The 20,595-nt window shown below is 44.3% G+C and overlaps 1 protein-coding gene across 7 annotated transcripts in view; it reads right to left on the bottom strand.

Annotated features, from left to right (window-relative positions):
• The window catches only part of ST3GAL6 (ST3 beta-galactoside alpha-2,3-sialyltransferase 6), a 722,381-nt gene that overhangs the window by 547,087 nt on the left and 154,699 nt on the right, over nt 1-20,595 (bottom strand). For 4 of the 7 annotated variants that reach the window (XM_085622352.1, XM_085622351.1, XM_085622348.1 and 1 more), the window contains exon 2: nt 5,602-5,721. The exons of the other annotated variants lie outside the window; for them this stretch is intronic. The gene's annotated coding sequence lies outside the window, so the exon portion shown is untranslated. The remainder of the gene's footprint in view (nt 1-5,601; nt 5,722-20,595) is intronic. 7 annotated transcript variants of the gene reach the window in all.

The raw sequence follows: 20,595 nt of genomic DNA, 5'->3' as shown, positions 1-20,595 counted from the left end.
AAGTTCATAGTTGGCCTTGGAAAGAAAATAATTATAGATTTTACTAGGGCTGCATAAACTGTTACACGTGGACATTTTGAATCAAGAGATCCATGCAGCTTAAAGCACGAACACCAACATGGATTTCTATTGATGTGCTTGTATCCTTTTACTTTAAAACCACACTTGCTAGCTTGTAAGATTTTTAGGTTTTACCTACAAGGCGCTTGCACAGTGCTTGTGAAATCTCTTGTAGCGAGAAAAAAAAGAAATCTTAAAAGGGGCTTAAATTCCACCCATTACTTACCTTTACTTACCACTGGTTGGCGTTCAAGTCACTCTTGTTTGCTTTCTTCCTACTATTAGGCGTCTCCTCCTGCCTCCAGCTTCCTGCTCGGCTTCACGTCTTTGTCCAAGCTGTGGAGCTCGGGCCAAGTACTGCTGCCTTCCGGCGGCCAGTTTCCTTCTACTGGCCGAACACTTGTAACATACTTTATTTATTTTTACTTTCCAGCGTCCACATTGTTTGCTGTATGTCCATCGCTACCACCACCTCACTTCTGTCGATGCATGCCTGTTCCCCGCATGCCTCTTCCCCGTTAGTTGCTGGCCTGTACCTCCCACAACCTTGCTCCCATCAGTGCATGCCACGTCCCCACCCTGTCGCTAGTCATAGCTTGCTTTATGTAGCGCAAAGTCGACTGGAAAGACTTGGAGCACTTTACATGAGGGCTAGTTACATTACACAATGACGCATTAATTTGTACAGGCACAGGGAGTTTAACCGATTTACCCAGAATCACAGGATGTTTAGCCAGCGCCAACATTCTAACCGGTTTCCCAGCTCCAAAGTCTCCAGCTCTGGCCGTAACGCATCAGCCTCAACATGCTCAGTGCTCCAGCTAGCTATACGTTTATACGCTGATAATTGCAATGGGCATTTCTTCAACAATATAAACTGCATATTAAGTTTAGGGAAAATAACTATTTTAACTTGTTGTATATGCATATCGTAACGTAAAAAAACAAAATCGCTGTGACGCGGTCTGGCAAGATCACCTTGCTTTTTGATACTTTAAGCTTTGTAGCACAGCAGCTTGTATTGCTATGCAACATTAAAAAAAACATTTACAAAGCCAATAGATCTCGCATAGACTAAACCTATTGGCTTTGCCAATGCTTGTTTTTAAAGTCTGCTTACAGATAGCTTTGGGCTTAGCCACATTTACAAACATCCCAACTTTTCCCCAAAACCATCAGCCTCAGTGTAGCTACATTAAGAACCAGTAGTGGAGGCCAAATGAATTGCTGATCCTCACAGTGAAAGCCTATGGGACTCAGAGGGTAAATAGCCATGATGCCCACCAAAATGGATTCACATGGGGAAGACAGCTCAAAGATGGTCCAGGGACATGGTCAGAACATGGGTAAAATGTAGGGTGAGACTGTCCTGTAGGCTGCAGGATGGAAAACATAACCGGGATTTGCACCATTTTTATTTTTATCATTTTTTTCCCCGTTTTCATGCATGGTAAAATAACCAGGAAAAACATCAAATGTAAAGTGACCAAGAAGTATGATCCATATCCTTACTAAAAACAGTTTCTGACTTCAACATGCTGGTGCGGTTAAAGCATTGTGCAAATCACATATAATACAGGTTATTTAACGCTTAGACCAAAGCGTAAACTGCATTATATTGAATTTATGACGACACCCTTGATAACCGTGCACAAGTTCATGGTCATCTCTACAGGACATCTTTCGCCCCCTCTGATTTTATTTGTAACAATATCAATACGTACAGCAAGCTTTGTGTCAGCCCACTACTGATTAATGATTGGCTTTCTTGGCAATCTTATTTGTTTGCTTTTTAGGTCTCGCCTGAGCCAGCGCATGAGCTGCTCTGCGAGACATTTAGTAAGTGGGGTTTTAAAAGTTCTACCACACGCTTTTGCTGGCCTAGCGCTTGCGGTCACGCGCGCAGCCGCCAGCTTACAGCGCCCAAGGTGCCATCTGGAGCGCGTTCACTTTCACTTTTGTCAAATTGTAGTCGTATTTCTATGCGCACGGTACGACCCAGGTCGAACAAATAGAACTACTGTGAGAATAGCTTTCACTAGGTCTACAACACGGATGGCATTGCTATTACTTCCCTTGTGTTACCCATTCACAGAGAAACGTAGCCACTAGTTCTCTACCAAAACTCAGTTTTAGACTCCTTAAACCACATCAATACAATGTATAAATACACTCCTATATAAACAACTGTGGTGGAGTCTTTCTTCAGTCTCTATGGTCACTCTGAGCATGGCACGTGTACCAAACAAGAACCTCCGACCGGCACATTTCCGGGGGGGGGGGGGGGGGGGGGGGGGAGTTGCAAACGTTCTGGCTGACTTATCGTTCTTCGTATTCGACCCTCCTGGAACCTCTGATCACCAGTTTACACGTTTCCGGCCGGACCAAGTTGAAGGGGAACCTGGGCTTACAGAATAGCATCCGATGTATACTTTACTGTGCGAACGGACTTCCAAACCCGGCTTTCCCACTTGATACCCTAACCTAACTGGAAATGTGTCTTTGTTTCCTTATTTGTCAAAATGTTGTATGCTTGGAAACAGTCGAGCATCAGAACTAAGCACCGTACAAAAAAATTTGAAAAGTTGATTTTTGTACGCTATTGAGTGCCCTCCCTCTCAGCCTATTTCCGCATATCCAGCCCTATGAAATGTCTCCTAAGTCTCGATATTTCGTCTGCCTTTTATAACCCCCTTATAGGGTGGTCGTTTGCTCCTTTTCAGCGCACATCGCTTCCCTATATCAAAAACCCTTTTGTGACCACTAATTTATGTGATATGTTCTACCTATTTAGAGTGCTCCATAACAACCTATATTTAACCACCGAGTGTTCATTGCTCTGAAGTTTCTTGTTGCGAGCGCCCTCCTGTCTCAATTCGAGATGTCCACCCTCTGTGACTCCTCTGCTTCGGTCCTCATGCAGCAACCGCCGGCCGCACCGGTACATGGCGCAAGCATACCACTAAGGTATGACTGGTAGCAACAAACCTGCTCCCTTTGTAGATGGCCACAGTGATAAGTAAATACATTCCTGTGCAGTTATTAAACAGTGACAGCTGTCAGACAATGACAGTACATAAGTAAGGCTCCTGTTTCTCTGCTCAATAGAGAACTGCCTTTATTGCATTGTAGTTTTATCTGTATAGCTCTTCGAAACCCTAACAACGGGCATTTGCAGAGTGATAACCTGCTACTTCTGAGGAGTATTGGGTGGAAAGCGTGCTCTTGTGGCTCGTGTTGGTATTATTTCAGTGTCTTACATGTTTCGTTATCGTTATTGTATGCCTGCGCCTTGGTGTGTAGTGAGGCGAAAAGGAGCGAGACATAGTACGCATAGGCTTGTGAGAGTTGGGATGTGAATGGAGATAAATTCGAGAATGTTGTGTGGCCGGCGTTGAAAGTATTTTGTATGTGTATACCAAAGTGGAGTGGAGTAGTGTGATATGGGTGTACAAGCGGTGGGGCCCACCAGCCTTATGATAAATCGTGCCAGTGTGACTTGAGCATGATCCCAAGGCTTGTGTCTTCCTCTGCCAACGCTTCCAATAACAGTAAGTAGTTCTGTTCTCTCCCCATTGTCTATCTTGGGAAGAGCCTACACTTCACTGTATTGTGTCGATTATAATACCCGTTCTTCACTGATGTAAATTGCTATGATGGGTTTAAACAGGACAGAAGTCTTCCAGCAGCGATTCTCCCCTTGCATTTAATACAGCCATAGCCGCGGTCACAGGCAGCCCAGGAGCTATAGCCAGGTGACAGCTCAATGCTGTCACAGCGCCTGAGAATCTGGCCTGTGTCCACCTGAGCCTTCTCTCGCATTCAGGGGTGGATTACGCCGAATATTTTCTGTCCCATTTTATTTTCATTCTTCCCTCCATCTGTCCCCTTCACCAATTTAGCTCCCTCCTGATTTCTTTACATGCACCCGTCTTTTGTTATCTGTCTCTTAGCTCCCCTCACTTCTTCTCTCTTAAATTTTTCCAATTCCACCTGTCTTTCAATAATGTCTCCATTGTCCCTTAACTCACTCCTCCCGACCCCTTACCGACCCCACTTCCTCCATGTCCCGTTGTACCTTCCCCTCTCACTCCTCCACATGTTGTACCATTCCCTCCTCAATCTCTGCCTTTATTTGCGTCTTTCCGTGAGTCCCCCCACCCACACTCTTTTGCCTCCTCACTCAGCTTCTCAGCTCTTTTCCATATCTCTGTACCCTCCTCTATACCCCCCCATCTCTTCTTTAGCTCTCTGTGGCTCTCCCTCCACCACCCATTCTGTTACCACCTCCTCTGTGTTTATCCCAATTTATTTATTCCTCGCGCTCTAGCCTTCTCTGCCTGTGTGCCCTATAAGTATTTAGTTTTGCAGCTCAATATCCTTGGTGCAACAACATCAACTGAGGTACAAGGTTTAGCCATGCAACAGCTGATGTTGTTGCACCAAGGATATTGTGCTGCAAAACTAAATACTTATATGTCCCAAAAGCGAGACCTATTGGCTATGCCAATGCTTGTTATTCAATGGCTTGCCTTCCTCTTCTTGTGTTTTTCCCTCTACCAAAGCATGACTACTTTACCACCCTTTTAATTAAACGACTTGTATACTACCACTGTTTACATTCAAGGAATTACTTAGTTTCATTTTCTTTCAGCACTCAGAGAAGTGTATCTGTTTTCTAGCTCTATTCCCCACATACAGCCATGATGAATATATGCGAATGGGTGATGATGCATGCACATGTATACGACAATGTGGTGAGGTCAGCTATTTTCTCTTTTTTGCTTTTGTTAATGCTGTTCAGTATTAGCAACAATCTTTTTTTTGTACTTTTCATGATGCTGTTCAGAATCTGCACAAAAAAAACATACACAAAGCCAAACGTTCAGCCAACGCCTTTAAAGGACAATCCCTATTGGCTTTGCCAAATCTGGTTAGGTCTGGGTTTTGACAGCACAGCAGTTAAACAGCCCTATTGCTAACAATATTCACAAAGAGGGCTCTGGATCCGCTCCTTACAAACAGTGACTTACTTTAATCAGCCTTTAGCTTTAGACTTTGTCAATCATGATTTGGCCCTGTCCAGTAGAGTATTCATAACTCACATTGTGCTATTGATTGTTTGAGTGTATCATTCAATCTCCACTGAATGGGATGAGGGACTACACTACAGCTGTAGCCCTTTCGCTCCACTCCCGCTGGTTCCCTTCCATGTGTCTCACCCTAATGTACTGATGCTGCATTGGTAGCACAATAAACCCAAACATACCAGTTACCCTAATGCCAGAGTTGTCATGACATGACTCTTCAGCTATTGAGCATTGATGAGTATGCTCACAGGAAGGAAGCAAATGAACCAATCATAGTTCCTTCTGTCTTGTTTCCAAATACTGGGCTACCTCTTTAATCACTCAAGCATTCATGGCATTGTTCCCTCAAGTGTAAGGGTTTCCTCTTGTTAGGTTCATGGCACTGACAACATTCTTGAACAGTCTTGACACTTGGTACACCAAAGAAGTAGAAAAGTATAATCTGCCTTACCTCACATCAGTAGGTTCAACAATTCACCCCGTAAAAGCTCCACCTTTTCCTCGTCCTCCGATTATGCCACCTCATGTGCCTTGGGTATACTCAGTAGCCCTACTGTGAGGGCAGCTTGAGCTGAGAAAAAAATCATAAGACTCACATCAGCACCAAGGGCTAGGAAAAATTAAAACACAAGCTTCCAATTGAACAGTTAGATTCAGCAGGTTGCATATGTCCCACAAAGCACAGATATGTCATATAACTAACTATGATGACACTCAGAGTTTGTCACTTAAAGGAACTAGTCACAGATCTCTCTCTATATGCCAGGCAGTGAGCACATCCATCAACCTCGAAGGTGGTATAACTAGGGGAGCAGAACACTCAGTGCTTCATTCTGCAGAATTCCACTGAATTGCATTAAAACTCTGAGATATCTCGGAGTTCCATGAACGGGCAGAATTAGGCATGTCGCACTGATTTTTAGCTTTAGGGGCTCGTTCTACAGTGAAAAATCGGCACGAACGGCATCCCGCATCACCATAGGGCGCTGCTTCGCTAGTTGATTTTGAAGCAGCTCAAATAGATTTTCTACTCAAGCTGCAGCTTTCGGACCGCAAACGGTCACGACCACCCGTGTTGGGGAAATCTTACCAGGTGCCATGCTAGCAACTGAAAATCATGCTAGAGGACGCCAAATTACAGTCACCAATTTACCGCAGGCTAGTTGGGTGCGAGAAAACCCCACCACACCCCATTTGGTGGAATTTGAGCAGAACTCTGGCCAAACCTACTCCACCGGAGGAGCAAAATTTATCACCCGCCCCTAGTTATAAGCAATTGCCAAAGCTCTCAGTCCTAACCTAGAAACACAAAAATCATACAACTCAATGAATGAAATAAAGCAGCCTAAACAAGAATTGTCAGCAATAGTAACCCAGGGACCATACGGACAGTTCCTAGATTGCCAACTGTGCACCTGGGATCTGGGAAGACATCCCTATATCACTCAGGATCTTCCAACACTGCTCCAATTTAGGAAAAAGCTGAAGACACCCCTCTTCTACCCTTGGACTATTTTTGTAATTTTCACTACTTCCAGACTTGGAGTCTCCTTTATCTGCACACTAACCTGTAACTGCTTTCCGCTGCAAAATGTGTACTTTGTCCCTGGATCTATTAGCAGCTTCAGTCTGAGATAGTTTGCCCTCAGTCCATGAATTCTCATGCCTCTTATGGACCGAACTACTTTCTCTTTACTTGCTGCTTTTTCTAACTATTTCAAAAATCAAGACCCTTTCAAACCTACTGCTAGACCTCTTCCACCTTGGCTTTCTCCTGAAAGCTTTTCCCTTCCTAAAATAGCTTGACATTTTGAACACCTAGGGTGTAAATATTCTCATTTCCCACATAATTTTCCTTCTACTCACAATAACTATGCCCTACCACTTAAAACTGCTAAGGGACATTTCTTCCAGCCATCAGTTACTGAGCTCATCTATTTGGTACAGTTAACAGTTTACTTTTAACTCAGCCTTCATTCTCCTTTTCTCGCTCTTCACAAATTGCTGATCAAATGGCTTTGTCCTTCACAAAAAAAAATTCTGATATCCATACTATTTTTACTTCTTCTGTATTTACCATTTTTGTATCCTTCTGATTTTTTGTTTCCCCTTCTTGAATCCTTTCTGTCCTCCTGGCAGTCCATGGTAAGACCTCTAGCATCTCCTCTACGTATGGCTTTTCAACCTGCTCTCTTACTTATGGGCTCATCCCATCATCTTTCAAATCGGCCATTGTTCTACTTCTATGTAAAAAAAAAAAAGCTTTTCTTGATCTTAACGATCTCCCTGGTTTCTGGTCCATTTTTCTTTTTCCTCTTCTTTCTAATCTCTTGGAGAGTATGGTCTTTTCTTAACTCTCTCCCGTTCAAGATACTGACCTTTGCTCTCCTGTTCAATTTGGTTTTCATCCTGATCACCCCATTGACTCAGAAAGCTTATCAGCTTCTAACACAATCATCTTCTGTTTCCTGAAAAGAGTTTCCATTTTCTTGCAAATCTGTTCTTTATGGTGTTCCTCAACACTCAGTCCTCTAGTGATTTCTTTGCACCTTATTCCTTCCGATTTCATTATTTCTTCTTTTGGCTTTAATTAAAATTTCTCCGATTATGAGTCTCTAATCCATTTCTCATTTTCCTCTTTTGCAGTCTCTTAGTAACCAGATCACCAAGTGTCTATCTGCCTCTGAAAACTGGGTGTTGTTGCATTTCCTAAAATTGAATTCTAAGAAACGAGAGACCGGGTTTACCCCATTCAATTCATTTTTCTTCAAATACCATTCCATTTTCTTCCTTAGCAAGGAATCTTGGAACCATCTTTGATTCATCAGCGATTTTTCTACTTAACAACTTATTCGTTGTCAAGAATTGTCACTTGCATATGCATAATATATGTAAATTAAAATCTTTTCCATCCTTGCCTTTGCTCCAATTGATGAGTCAGTGGTTGCTTTTTTCTCATCTCAAGTGTCAATCAATCAAAGACATTTATAAAGCGCACTACATACCCGTAGGGTCTCAAGGCGCTGGGGGAAGGGGGGAGCCGCTACTGCTCAAACAGCCAGGTCTTCAGCTTCTTCCTGAAGGAGAGGTGGTCTTGGGTTAGGCGCAGGTCGGTAGGGAGGGAGTTCCAGGTCTTGGCGACCAGGTAGGAGAAGGACCTTCCTCCTGTCGTCGCTCTTCGGATGCGGGGGACGGCGGCGAGGGCGGCTGATCGGAGGTGGCGTTTGGGAGCGTAGAAGTTGATTCGGCTGTTGAGGTAGCTCGGTCCTTGGTCGTGTAGGGCTTTGTGTGCGTGGGTGAGGAGGCGGAAGGTGATTCTTTTGTTGACGGGGAGCCAGTGTAGGTCTCTCAGATGTCCGGAGATGTGGCTGGTTCGTGGGATGTCGAGGATGAGTCTGGCTGAGGCGTTCTGGATCCGCTGGAGTCTCTTCTGGAGCTTGGCGGTGGTACCGGCGTAGAGGGCGTTGCCGTAGTCCAGCTAGTGACGAGGGCCTGGGTGACGGTCTTCCTGGTCTCGGTGGGGATCCACCAGAAGATCTTCCGTAGCATGCGTAGGATGTTGAAGCACGCCGAGGAGACGTTGTTGACTTGCCTGGTCATGGAGAGGGAGGAGTCCAGGATGAAGCCCAGGTTGCGTGCATGGTCTGTCGGTTTGGGTGCGGTGCCCAGGGCGGGAGGCCACCAGGAGTCGTCCCAGGCGGAGGGTGAAGAGCCCAGGATGAGGACCTCCGTCTTGTCTGAGTTCAGTTTCAGGCGGCTGGTCGTCATCCACTCGGCTACCTCTTTCATCCCTTCGTGCAGGTTGGCTCTGGCGGCGGCGGGGTCGTTGGTCAGGGAGAGGATCAGCTGGGTGTCGTCGGCGTAGGAGATTTTGCTGAGGTTGTGTTGGCGTGCGATGGCCGCGAGGGGGCTCATGTAGACGTTGAAGAGGGTGGGGCTCAGCGAGGATCCTTGAGGGACGCCGCAGATGACTTCGGTGGCCTCTGACTTGTACGGTGGTAGGCGGACTCTCTGTGTTCTTCCGTCGAGGAAGGAGATGATCCATTCCAGAGCCTTGTCCTGGATTCCGACGTTGCTGAGGCGCTGTACTAGGGTGCGGTGGCAGACAGTGTCGAATGCCGCGGAGAGGTCTAGGAGGATGAGGGCCGCTGTTTCTCCGTTGTCCATCAGTGCTCGGATGTCATCGGTGGCAGCGATGAGGGCGGTCTCGGTGCTGTGGTTGGCTCGGAAGCCAGACTGAGGGGTCGAGGGATCCATTCGTCTCGAGGAAGGCGGCCAGCTGCTTGTTGACGGTCTTCTCGATGACTTTGGCTGGAAACGGGAGAAGCGAGATGGGGCGGTAATTCTTGAGTTCGGTGGGGTCCGCTGTGGGTTTCTTGAGTAGAGCGCTGAGTTCGGCGTGCTTCCAGCTCTCAGGGAAGGTGGCGGTGTCGAAGGATGTGTTGATGATGTCTCGCAGGTGGGGTGCGATGACAGCGTCGGCCTTGTTGAAGATGTGGTGAGGGCAAGGGTCGGTCGGCGATCCGGAGTGGATGGAGTTCATCGTGCGGATGGTGTCTTCGGTGCTGATCGGGGTCCAGGCGTGGAGGGTGGTGGTGGGGGGTGGTTGTTCGGTCGTGGTGTGCGTTGGTTGGGTGTTGAAGCTGTTGCGTATGTCTGCGATCTTGTTGTGGAAGTATGAGGCGAGGGAGTTGCAGAGGTCTTGCGATGGGGTGATGTCGTTGTTTCCTGCGCTAGGGTTGGATAGCTCTTTCACGATGTTGAAGAGTTCCTTGCAGTTGTGTGCGTTGTTGTCCAGCCGGTCTTTGAATGCAGTTTTCTTGGCGGCGCGGATCAGCTGGTGGTGCTTCCGGGTGGCAAGCTTGAAGGTGGTCCTGTTGTCCGGTGTAGGTTCCCTTCTCCAGACTTTCTCGAGGGCTCGGCAGTTCTTCTTGGAGCTCTTGAGTTCGTGTTGTTTCTTCCTATAAGTTTGCCTCCCAAAATATCTGCCCGTTCTCCTACAATCTAATCACAATTCCTACATTTGTCTTATTTTCCCTTTAGACTATATTTCTCCCTAAAATATTAATCTTCAAAGGTTACCGCTAACATCTCAGTCCAGATTGGCATGGTCCTCCTTTGTGGCACTCATTGCCCAAAGTGCATCGTTCAGCCCCTCCTGCCCCTCTCAACAGAAACAAGAAGTGCGGACTATAAAACTGCGCGCAGCGCACAAGAGCAGCCCCCCTTCAGGCAGGTCAGTCCTTGTCTGCAGACATCCATGCAGTCTCCAGGCACGTGCCCTCCGCTCCCACTCTGTGCCACCCTTGCCTGACAGCCTGGGGGCACTTTGCGCTCACTGGCTATTCTCTGCAATCCCGGCGCAGCCTTGTGATTTTTCTTGGTTCCTCTGAGATCAGATATCGGTTTACTGCCAAGGCGTGGTTCAGACAGAGATCCTCCTACTAAATCAGTGATATAGTCTAATGCTAAATATTAAAGCTGCAGCGTAGCAGAGGCAAAGCTTTAACCCCTCGTGCAATTAGCAGGCTATCGGCTGAAAGGAGGCTCTCCCCTACTCAAATGCACATGAGATGCTTTTGTGAGCACCCTCCAGACACACTCGGTGCACACCAGGGGAAAAGTCACTGACGTCAAATATGCGAAAGGATGTGACACGAGCTTTAAACAGATATATCTCAGTGTGCCAGAAAGGCAGTGTAATGATGGTGTGTCAGTCATGGGCACACTTCCCCTTCCTCACAAAAGTACTGACTGCAGTGCTTTTCAGCAACATTCAGCGCACCAAGCATGCTTTCACTTTCCAAGCAGCCCGGGATAATGGCTGTCGCTTCTTTGAAATTAAATAGGTTTCGCATTTACAAGAATTTGAACTATTGGCATTGTAAATGAAAATGCCTTTTATTTGTGTGTTAATTATCGAAACAGATAATAAAAGGCAGTGTCATTTACAATGCCAATAGATTAAACTATCGCAAATGCAAGACCTATTGCATTGCAAATGCTTGTTTTTCTAGCAATCATTTTTTCGCTATCTGCCAGGGTTAGATTCCTTTTTGATGCATTGGTCTTCAAAGTTCTCCTTGCCCAAAAGAATGCACACCATTGGCAACTGCCTTTGGACTTTCATACTCTCCAGACATTCCTACTCGCCAATTCCCTCCTCGTTTCCCGCAGTGGCAGGGAGGATGCAGCTTGTTGCCATTGCCACCAAGCTGCATCCCACTGATGAGCCAAAGTCAGGGTGAACTGGTCTTCGCTTGTTTGTGTTCTTGTTCGAAGAGGACCTGGCATGGCTGTTCAGGCTGGACTGTTCCTACGGGAGCAGGACCAAGACTGATTTGTGTATGGCTGGGTGTAATCTAAGAGGCATAGTAGGCAAAAGAACAATGGGTTGAAATGCTACCGTGAGCGATCTCCAGTACACAAATTGCAAGCATTTCTCCCATCACCTTTTGTGTGTTTGATGTTAACGCCCTAAGTGGCCAGATGTATGCTGAGAGGTGGTCCTGTGTTGACTGTACCTCTAGAACCATGCTAAAGACTGGCCACTAGAATTTGGGGCACCTGCCTTCTTTTGCCTGGTACCACACTTGGAGCCATCCTACACAACCAATGCTGTGCGCCTAGGCGGAGCAACAGCCCTGACACCGGAGCCTTATATGTGGCCCTGGACTACAGCTGCTGACCTTCCTTCATGCCACAAGTGGTATGACATGGGGACCAAACACCTTGGGCCAAAGGAGCACCCAGCAGGGAGTCCAGCACTGGTGCCTCGGAAGAGACCCAGAACTGTATCTTGCCATTGAGCTACAAAAGGTCCCAGACTCCAGTTAGCGCCCCGGCATGTTACAGTGACTGAAGGCAGGAACCACCAGGCCGTACACATGATTTGGATCACACTTGATCCAACAACTTGTGGGGTACTTTTCTTTCAACAAATGATGTTGAATGTGAAACTTTTTTTAAATGGGAGTCTGTTTAACTAGGGGCTAGTTACTATTGAATGCTAAGCGCCCATTCACGATACCAACGATGATAATGTTTGACACTTAAATAATACAACAAATGCTATATAAAAAAAAAATATGATTAAGCAAAAGTATCTTCAAAATGCAAAAAAGTGTTATTTGACACGCAGAAGCATTTCCTAGATCCGCTTATATAATTGCACTGAGATGCAGTGTTTTGAAGAGACAGTTTTGAAACATGTATACAGTGCCTCCACCCAAACGATAATGCCAATAATGAACCAAGAGGCAAGTAATTTGTCATGTGCAGCCTAAATGTGGCCTGTGATGTTAATACATAGAGCAACTTTATTTTTCATGCCTGTTGTAGTCTACAAAATCGAATGTTAATGATATGAGGCGAGTTAGATGGGCTGGGATTGATGACAATAAGGGGGATGTGGCTACAATGAAATCCTTGGTTGGTCGCGCACTTTCTATCTTGCACAGTTGTGATTCCCAACAGGCGGTCAACCGCATCATACCCGAGGTTCACAGTGAGTTGTTTGGGAAGCTCAACATTTTTTTCATCAAACCCAACAAACAAACTAGGGCTTCATCCACAAAGGTAGCCTCCTGGTATAACAAATCTTGCAAAGAGGCTTATAAGTCACTGGCTAGGGCCATTAGATCAAATATTATGGGGGATATAAAAAAAGCACTAGATATAGGGCATCCCAAATGCAAGCGAAGAAGGATTGGGATGAGTCCCACTGGCACGACCTGTTTGTAGCAAGCAAAGAGCAAAATACGACATTTCTGGCAGCTCTTCAAATGGGGCAGTGGAGTTATACCCCAAGTACCTATAAACCACGTTGCCCCAGATGTGTGGGTGTCCCACTTTGAGGCACAGTTCTCCGCAACTAACTCTAGAGACCCTATTATCCACCTACCTTCTCCAGTTATTAGTGCATCCTTCACTTGTCTTGAGGTGGAAAATGTGTTAAAATCAATTCCACGTGGCTGGGCTCCAGGCCCAGACTGTATTCCGGCTGACCTGGGTTCCCTACATAAAATACCTTGCAAACGCCATAGCTAGCGGTGCTTCCATCACAGAAACCTGGTCTGGCGCTGAAATTTTTCCCATACACAAGAAGGGCGACCGCTTCCAACCAGGTCCCCATATAAGCACCATCGACCACATGTTTAGGTTTGTTCTTGTTTATTGGAAGGTAGTCGCTATTGGAGGCGGTACGATCTACATTGCATTTGTAGATAAAGACCGCGTTCGATCTAGTTCCACGCACTAAACTGTGGAGCGCCCTTCTGGTCTTGGGGATGCCCCTAGAACTATTGAGTATCCTGGTAAAATTGCATGACACAAATTATGCCCAGGTCCGCTGGGGAAAGCAGGGGAATGTTACCGAAAGGTTCACGGCGACGAGGGGGGTCCGTCAGGGGTGTGTACTGGCCCCAACCCGGTTTTCACTCTTTATTAACAGGGTGGTTCAATACTTTACATCCCAGCCCACTGAGGCTCCTACGCTGGCAGCAATGAAGATACCACTGCTCATGTTCGCGGACGATACCCTGTTGCTTTCCAGGACTCAGAAAGCATTGCAGATAGCCCTGGAGCACTTCGGGGTCTTTTGTCACGAGCATGAGCTAGTGGTAAATGTGGATAAAACAAAGTTTATGGTCTTCCACAGGTCAAAAGCCATGAGGGGGAGGGTGCACAGGAATTATGTCCCTTTGGAGCAGACCGACACCTTCACTTATTTAGGGCTAACATTGGGTAAGAAACTCAGCTGGAAAAATCAGATCGACCTGCTGGCGCTCGAGCACTCTCAACTTGCAGGTGCACTGCTAAAAGAGCATAGGCTTTCCAAGACTAAGCCCATAGGTCCAGCGTAAAAAATTTACAATCTTAAAACATGTTCATCACTTTTGTACGGGGCGCAATTATGGGGTTTCAACGATTTAACATCTTTGGCAGCAGCACAGAACAAATTTGTGAGAGCTTTGATTGGCCTACCGCAGTCTACTCCTCTATGGCCTTTATATATGGATCTGGGCTGTAACAGAATCGCGGATCAGGCACGGTTTAGACCGGTAGCATTTTGGAGAAGGCTCTGGACCACTCCGGAGCTTACTCTGTATGCCCAAGCTTTCTCTGAAGTAAGGTCACTGGGTGGTACAAACAGAATCCCCTGGATAAGGAATCTAAAACACACATTGACCGACATGGGGATGAGTAAGCTGTGGGAGGACCCAGTAGCTGCCACCTTTCCTGTGAAAAGGATTTGAAAGCAGCATACTGGAACATGTTCAGTTTGCAGCAACTTATTCTCCACCAAAGCTTCTCTTTGACCAGTGTTTTCCATGAGCATAAACACAAGCCAAAGTTAGAAACATACTGGGACATTATCACTAGACCAACCGACAGAAAGCTGTATCATCAGTTTAGGGTGGGTTCGCTTCCCATTTAAGTATTTACCAGTAGTTGGCACCCCCCAACTGATGATAAATGTCCATTTTGCCCTGCTGAGATGGAGTCATTGGCTCATATTTTCTTTGTATGCCCAGCCTACAGGTCCCCCAGGTATAAATGGTTGAAACCTATTTGCAAGAATATGGGAATCAGAGTAGCTATGGAGGATTCTGAAAACCAGCACAGAGGATCCTATTGTCATAGCAGTGGCTAAATTTCTGAGCTGAATGTGGGTTATCCGAGTAAATAAGAGGAGGGTTTGATAACACGGCCATAATATATATTAAGCATATTTCTGGTCTCTCTATTTGCAGCTACTTTTAACACACTACAGCAGTTTTAGTATTTGTAATGTACCATGTTTGTAACAGCCTATTGTATTTTAGGATACCTGCTTTTTAGTTTTTCTTATATAATATGAATAGATTTTATATAAAATGTGATACATTGTTTTACCATTTGTTCTTTTTGTTTGTCTTACCGGCTGTAGGATATCATCCATGGTGTTATTATTCAAGACTGTTTTTAAGATTTCTTGATGCATGCTAGATTTTATGATTTTGATAATCGAAATAAAGACATAAACAAACAGCAACTATTGTGCTTTCTAGAGTGAGATGTGCCGTGGCAAATGCCATACTATAACACTCCATTATGGAGTGTTTCAGTGAAGCTGAGGCTACACCTCACTCTATGGAAACGCATAGTTGCCAAGTTTTCAGTTTGCATATGTATAACATTTCCTTATAAGCAAAAACATTTTTAGAAAGTACACCCTTTTACTGTAAGGTAAGGATCCACGGTAGAAGGGATCCTAGAATCACACCAAAATTGCTGAACTGCTGTTGCTAGGTATAAAATTGATAGTGTTCAGATAGGACACGGGTGCAGTAATCCTTGTTTTTTTAAAAAGGGAAGCTAGTGTACATTAAATTTTAATATTGTTTTCAGACTGTTTTACATATTGGGCACACACACATTTTTGAGTCAAAATTGCAGGTGAAGGTATGCACATAAGAGGGGATCTTTAAAAACTTGAGAGCTTAAAGTGTGTTATAAGTTTGGAATCTATGGAGGCATTTTGCTGGTCAAGTGGGTGAATAGGAGTAAAAAGAGGTTGACACTGCCAAATGTGGTGAGTTGACCGTTATGGCTTTGGCATGAACAAGCTGTTTCGGCTGGCGCTGGTACCGAAGGTGTTACCCTATATACCTGCCTTGTTTTCAAGATTAACTTTGTCACGCGACTTTAAGTCTAAATAGTCTCATTATTACAGAACCTTTCTTGTATCCTCCTTTCACCTCTTTCTCTTCTGCTTCTTTCTTTCACCCTTTGCCTGATTTTCAGCAAGTCAAGTCAGAGGGGTTTAGCTAAACACATATTTCAAAGTGCCTGTAAACACTGCTCTACAAACTACGTTTGGCTAACTTTGTAACAGAAATGTTAATGTACTTGCTTATAAAAATTAATAAAATACTTTGAAATCTAAAAAGGTATTTTTTCCAACACATGACCAGACTTCCTCTGCTGGCACACTATTGAGTGTATTCCATTGATATTATCACATAAAGAGGCAATATGTCATTATGCTGGGTCAGGGTTTCTCCAAGAGCAATGGGTGAGTTGCTCGTCCTTCAGGAGCTCACAGTGTTACTGCCAGAGCTGCCGACTTTGGAACTGGGGAAACAAATTTGAGCCCTGGCGTCAGCTCAACATCTTGCAATTCTGGGAAAATAACTTAATTATACACTGCCTAAGAAACAACACAATGTGATCATGTGCAATGTAACTGGTGCGCATGTAAAGCTCTCCAATGCCCTTGAGGTCAGAAGTAGCTCCCACTACAGAAACGGTTGAAAACCCCCTGATATTGACCCGTCCATCACTCAGGGAATGCAGGAGAGAAACAGGTACGGAAAGAATCCTATGTAAAAAAAAAAAACTGGTTTCTAAAAGCAGAAGATAATTTGATGAGATATGCTACTTATTTTTTTACTTTAACAAAAAGAGGGTAGCATGTGTATATATATATATATCGGTGCTGCATTGCCAATGATCGTGACTAGAATTAATAGTCACAGTCTGTGGTATGTATTGTAATCATGAGGGCGATGAACTCAGCACACCAAATTTGCATTATTCATACATTGTAAGATTGTTGTACACTAGTTATATAACCAATAATGCATATCTCATCGAGTATAACATATCAAAAGACGAAGCTTAATTTGTAAAGTGCATGTTGTAATAAACCCAATAATCAAACAGCAAGTGAATTGTGCAAACCTCAATTGAAATAAAGTGCATGTGAGGCTTTCACTCTCCTTGATGCCGCTGCAAGATGCATGCATACGGCCATTCTGAATTCATAATCCACACGGTAGATATTATTCCTCCTGGGACAGAAAAACCATAAATACACGGCAATAGGTAATACTAGCGAAACAATTATGAGCATGTGCCCTACAACTGTAACATGGATAGAGAAAATGGTTACGGATGAGGGTTTCACTCACTTTGCTAATAATGCAGCTATTCTAAATGTAAAGTCCACATAGAGGGTATCATAGCTCTTGAAACTAAAAAAAGCATCAATTCATCACAATAGGCAATGCTACACAAACAATTCTGGTCAAGTGTCAAAAGCCTATGACGGGGAAAGATTTTGCCCTCCTACAACCCCCCCTGGTCCCGCCCCAGTGACTATGGGCCATATGTAGGTAATTTCTATTTACCGATTCCTAAATACCGAATTTTACCGATTCGGTATTTAAGAATCGGTAAATAGAATGTAGGTAAACAATCAGTAAATTTTACTGATTCAGTAATATTCGTTATTACCGATTCGGTATTTACCGAATCGGTAATAAGGAATACCTTCCCATTCATTCCTATGGGCCTGGAGGCCAATAGGTATGAATGGGAAGCCATTCACTATTACCGATTCGGTAAATACCGAATCGGTAATAACGAATATTACTGAATCAGTAAAATTTACTGATTGTTTACCTACATTCTATTTCGGTAATAGGGGGGGGAGCATATTCAAGGGTGTCACGGTGTCACATTGACACCCTGTTGCACCCCTTAATCGTGCATGTGTGCAAACAAAGCACAATATTGCTTTTGGAAAGGTATTCGGTATTAACCACCAACTTGTAGTTGGTGGTAAATAACGAATCCTTAAACCAAAAATGCACTCACTTGAGTACTCCCTACATATCCTTTAAGGATTCGGTAATTTACCTATTCCTTACAATAACGAATCGGTAAATTACCGAATCCTTAAATCCAGCCTTCTACATCGCAAAGGGCTAAATACAGACCGGTATTAGCCCACCTACATATGGCCCTATATCTGCACGCTAGACCTCGGTCCTACACCTTAACACTCTTTTTTCCTTTTCAGTATGGCCTTATCCTGGTCCTTCTTCGCTCTAGCTCTTTGAAAATTTGATTCACTGATTTGGCTGGTCCACTTTCCTTCATTTAATTTTTGTATCGTATGTTGATTATGTTTATGTGCTATTATATAGTTATCATCTTGGAGATGTGATGATTTGCAGCAGCACACTACGGTTGATTTGTCGTCATTTGAAAATCAATAAAGAAATTTATGAAAAAATAAAAAAAAGAAACTCCTGTTAGTTGCGGTCATTCACCACCAATATCTCCAGTTCTCCTTCATCCGAGGAATTCTCGTTCGCACCTGAACCACAGGCTATATCTTGCACCACATTGACATTCTTATTTACACTTTTATTTCCACCATGCACTTCCAATTTGCACATTCTAGAAAAGTAACCAATTTTCATGCACTTGAAATACTTCGCTTAGGTGGCTGGACAAGAGTCAGCCTCTGCCAAGTGTCTCGTGCTCCCACAAAGATTACAAGAACGTTTAAAAAGAATTGCCCTCTAGCTGGTAAAAGAGCTCCACTATTATCCTTTGCGAGCCTAATGTTTTCAAAGTTTCCTGCACTACATGGACATTTTCAGCACTGCTTTTTACCTTTCCTTGACCATCATTCAGCTCCTTAACATATCTGGATGTGTTCTCCATTCGTCGTGCTATAGTGATCGTTTTATTAAGTGAGGCATTCTTTAATTCTAACAGCTTTTCTTTAAACTTTGTGCTATTCATCCTATTTATAAACTTGTCTCTTATAATCTCCTCGTGCTCAAATGACGCGCTCTAGTCATCATCATCATAAATACTTTATTTCGCCATACTTGCAATAAACGTTTTCGCATCATAAATATAGAAACATTAATAACCGCCCAATTGATGACACAATCATTTATGACAATTAAAATCCCGCAGTTAAAAATGGATAGTTAAAATTCCGAATAAATTCATTTTGATGCATGATCCAGGAACTAGCAGAAAAACTAACCAGCTAAGAGGATTTGTAATACACGTAACTACGGAAAAGTTTCAAAATGTAGGTGTATTCTTATATAAAAACGTAGCGCTTGATTTACTTCCCCGGACACTTAGTTTTTTTCTACAGCCAGAGTACCAGCTTGGTTCCGGGAAAAAAGAACTCAATGGTCAGGATCATGCCAGAGCTCGGATACTCACGTAATAAGCTAGGCACTTAACATTTTAAAGAAAAACAAAAGAGTGCAATTAGCCTACTCGCACCCGTTGAACTCTTTTCCTAATGCTCCAAGTGTGGCCAAGAAATTTGGCAACCGCACAGGCAAACAAATGGTCTTGCATCGGATTTTAAAATCCGCATGGCTTCTAAGTGATTATGAGTTCCCAGTTGTTTGCAAATGGGACTTAGCCAATTAGCCTTAGGAAGAGCATATGAAGGACAGGAAACATGATTAGCGCCACAGATTCCACAGGAGCTTTACAGGCTGGGCACCGCCGAGAAGTCGGTGTGTCACATTGCCATCTTCCCAAAAGACCATTCAAATGAAGGGTGCCAAACCTGAACAGGACATATCATTTCCTATCCTTTGATGTCTGTAGTACTTCAAAATAATACTCCAGGGATCTGACCTGTTTTTGAGCCATATATTCTTGTGTAAGCTTTTCCCAGGACGTACTACTTGGTTCTACGTGGGCTACCCAATCCCAGTATTGTGGTTTTACTAAGCTTTTTCTGGGGAGCATAGACCGGTCGTTGCTATCCCAAGATCCCTGGAGGCCAATATCAGTTAAGAGCCTCTTTACATTACCGAGCCAACTGATTTTGATTTGTCTAGCCGAATAACTTCTGTCAAGGGATTGGCAGACGAAGGCAATTCGAGAACAGACATATCTAATCCAAAATAATAGTGGACAAAGCTTTGCTATAATCGACAATGGATCTCCTAACCATGTCAGAACTTAGGGGTGGGGTGCTCTGGGGCAGCAACACCAAACTCCTTAAGAATGATGCTCTGATTTGGTCAGTTCCTCCATTCTTTGGAATCCCCACCATTCAGACCAAAATAGTGCTGAGCTGACTGCTTTATGATCGTGAACTTGTAGAGCAGCTGCAACTGGTTTGCTGGAGGAAGTGCGAACTCCGGCTGTGGGTTGACTTACGCAGTTTAAATCGTGCAATTTGGGTTGATGCCCATCCCCTTCCCAATTTACATGAAATGGTCTCAAGTTTAGGTGACGCACAGGTGTTCTCGTGCATTGACTTAGCAAGCGCATATCACCAAGTGGTTCTTTCAGAGGACTCGAAGAACTTTAAAGCATTCATTACTCCAGATGGGCTGTTTAGATATCGCCGTATGCCGTTTGGCCTAGCTAGTGCTGCATCAGTTTTCCAGAGATTAATGAAAGAAACTTTGGAGGGACTGTCTGGTGCAATAGCGTTCCAGGAAGATATTTTGGTCTATGGAAAGAATGATGAGGAGCATGACAGAAATCTTTACAATGTAAAAGCAGCATTAGCAATGAAAGGTCTTACCCTTCGCCTGGATAAATGCAGGATGAAAGCGAGGAAAGTAGAATATCTAGGACATACAATTAGTGGGAAGGGCATTAAACCAAAGCA

This window comes from Triturus cristatus, chromosome 8 (genome assembly GCF_964204655.1).
Source record: "Triturus cristatus chromosome 8, aTriCri1.1, whole genome shotgun sequence".
Classification (NCBI taxonomy): Eukaryota; Metazoa; Chordata; class Amphibia; order Caudata; family Salamandridae; genus Triturus; species Triturus cristatus.
The sequence above is the reverse complement of the archived record's forward strand: the minus strand, read 5'-3'. Positions and strand labels throughout refer to the sequence as shown.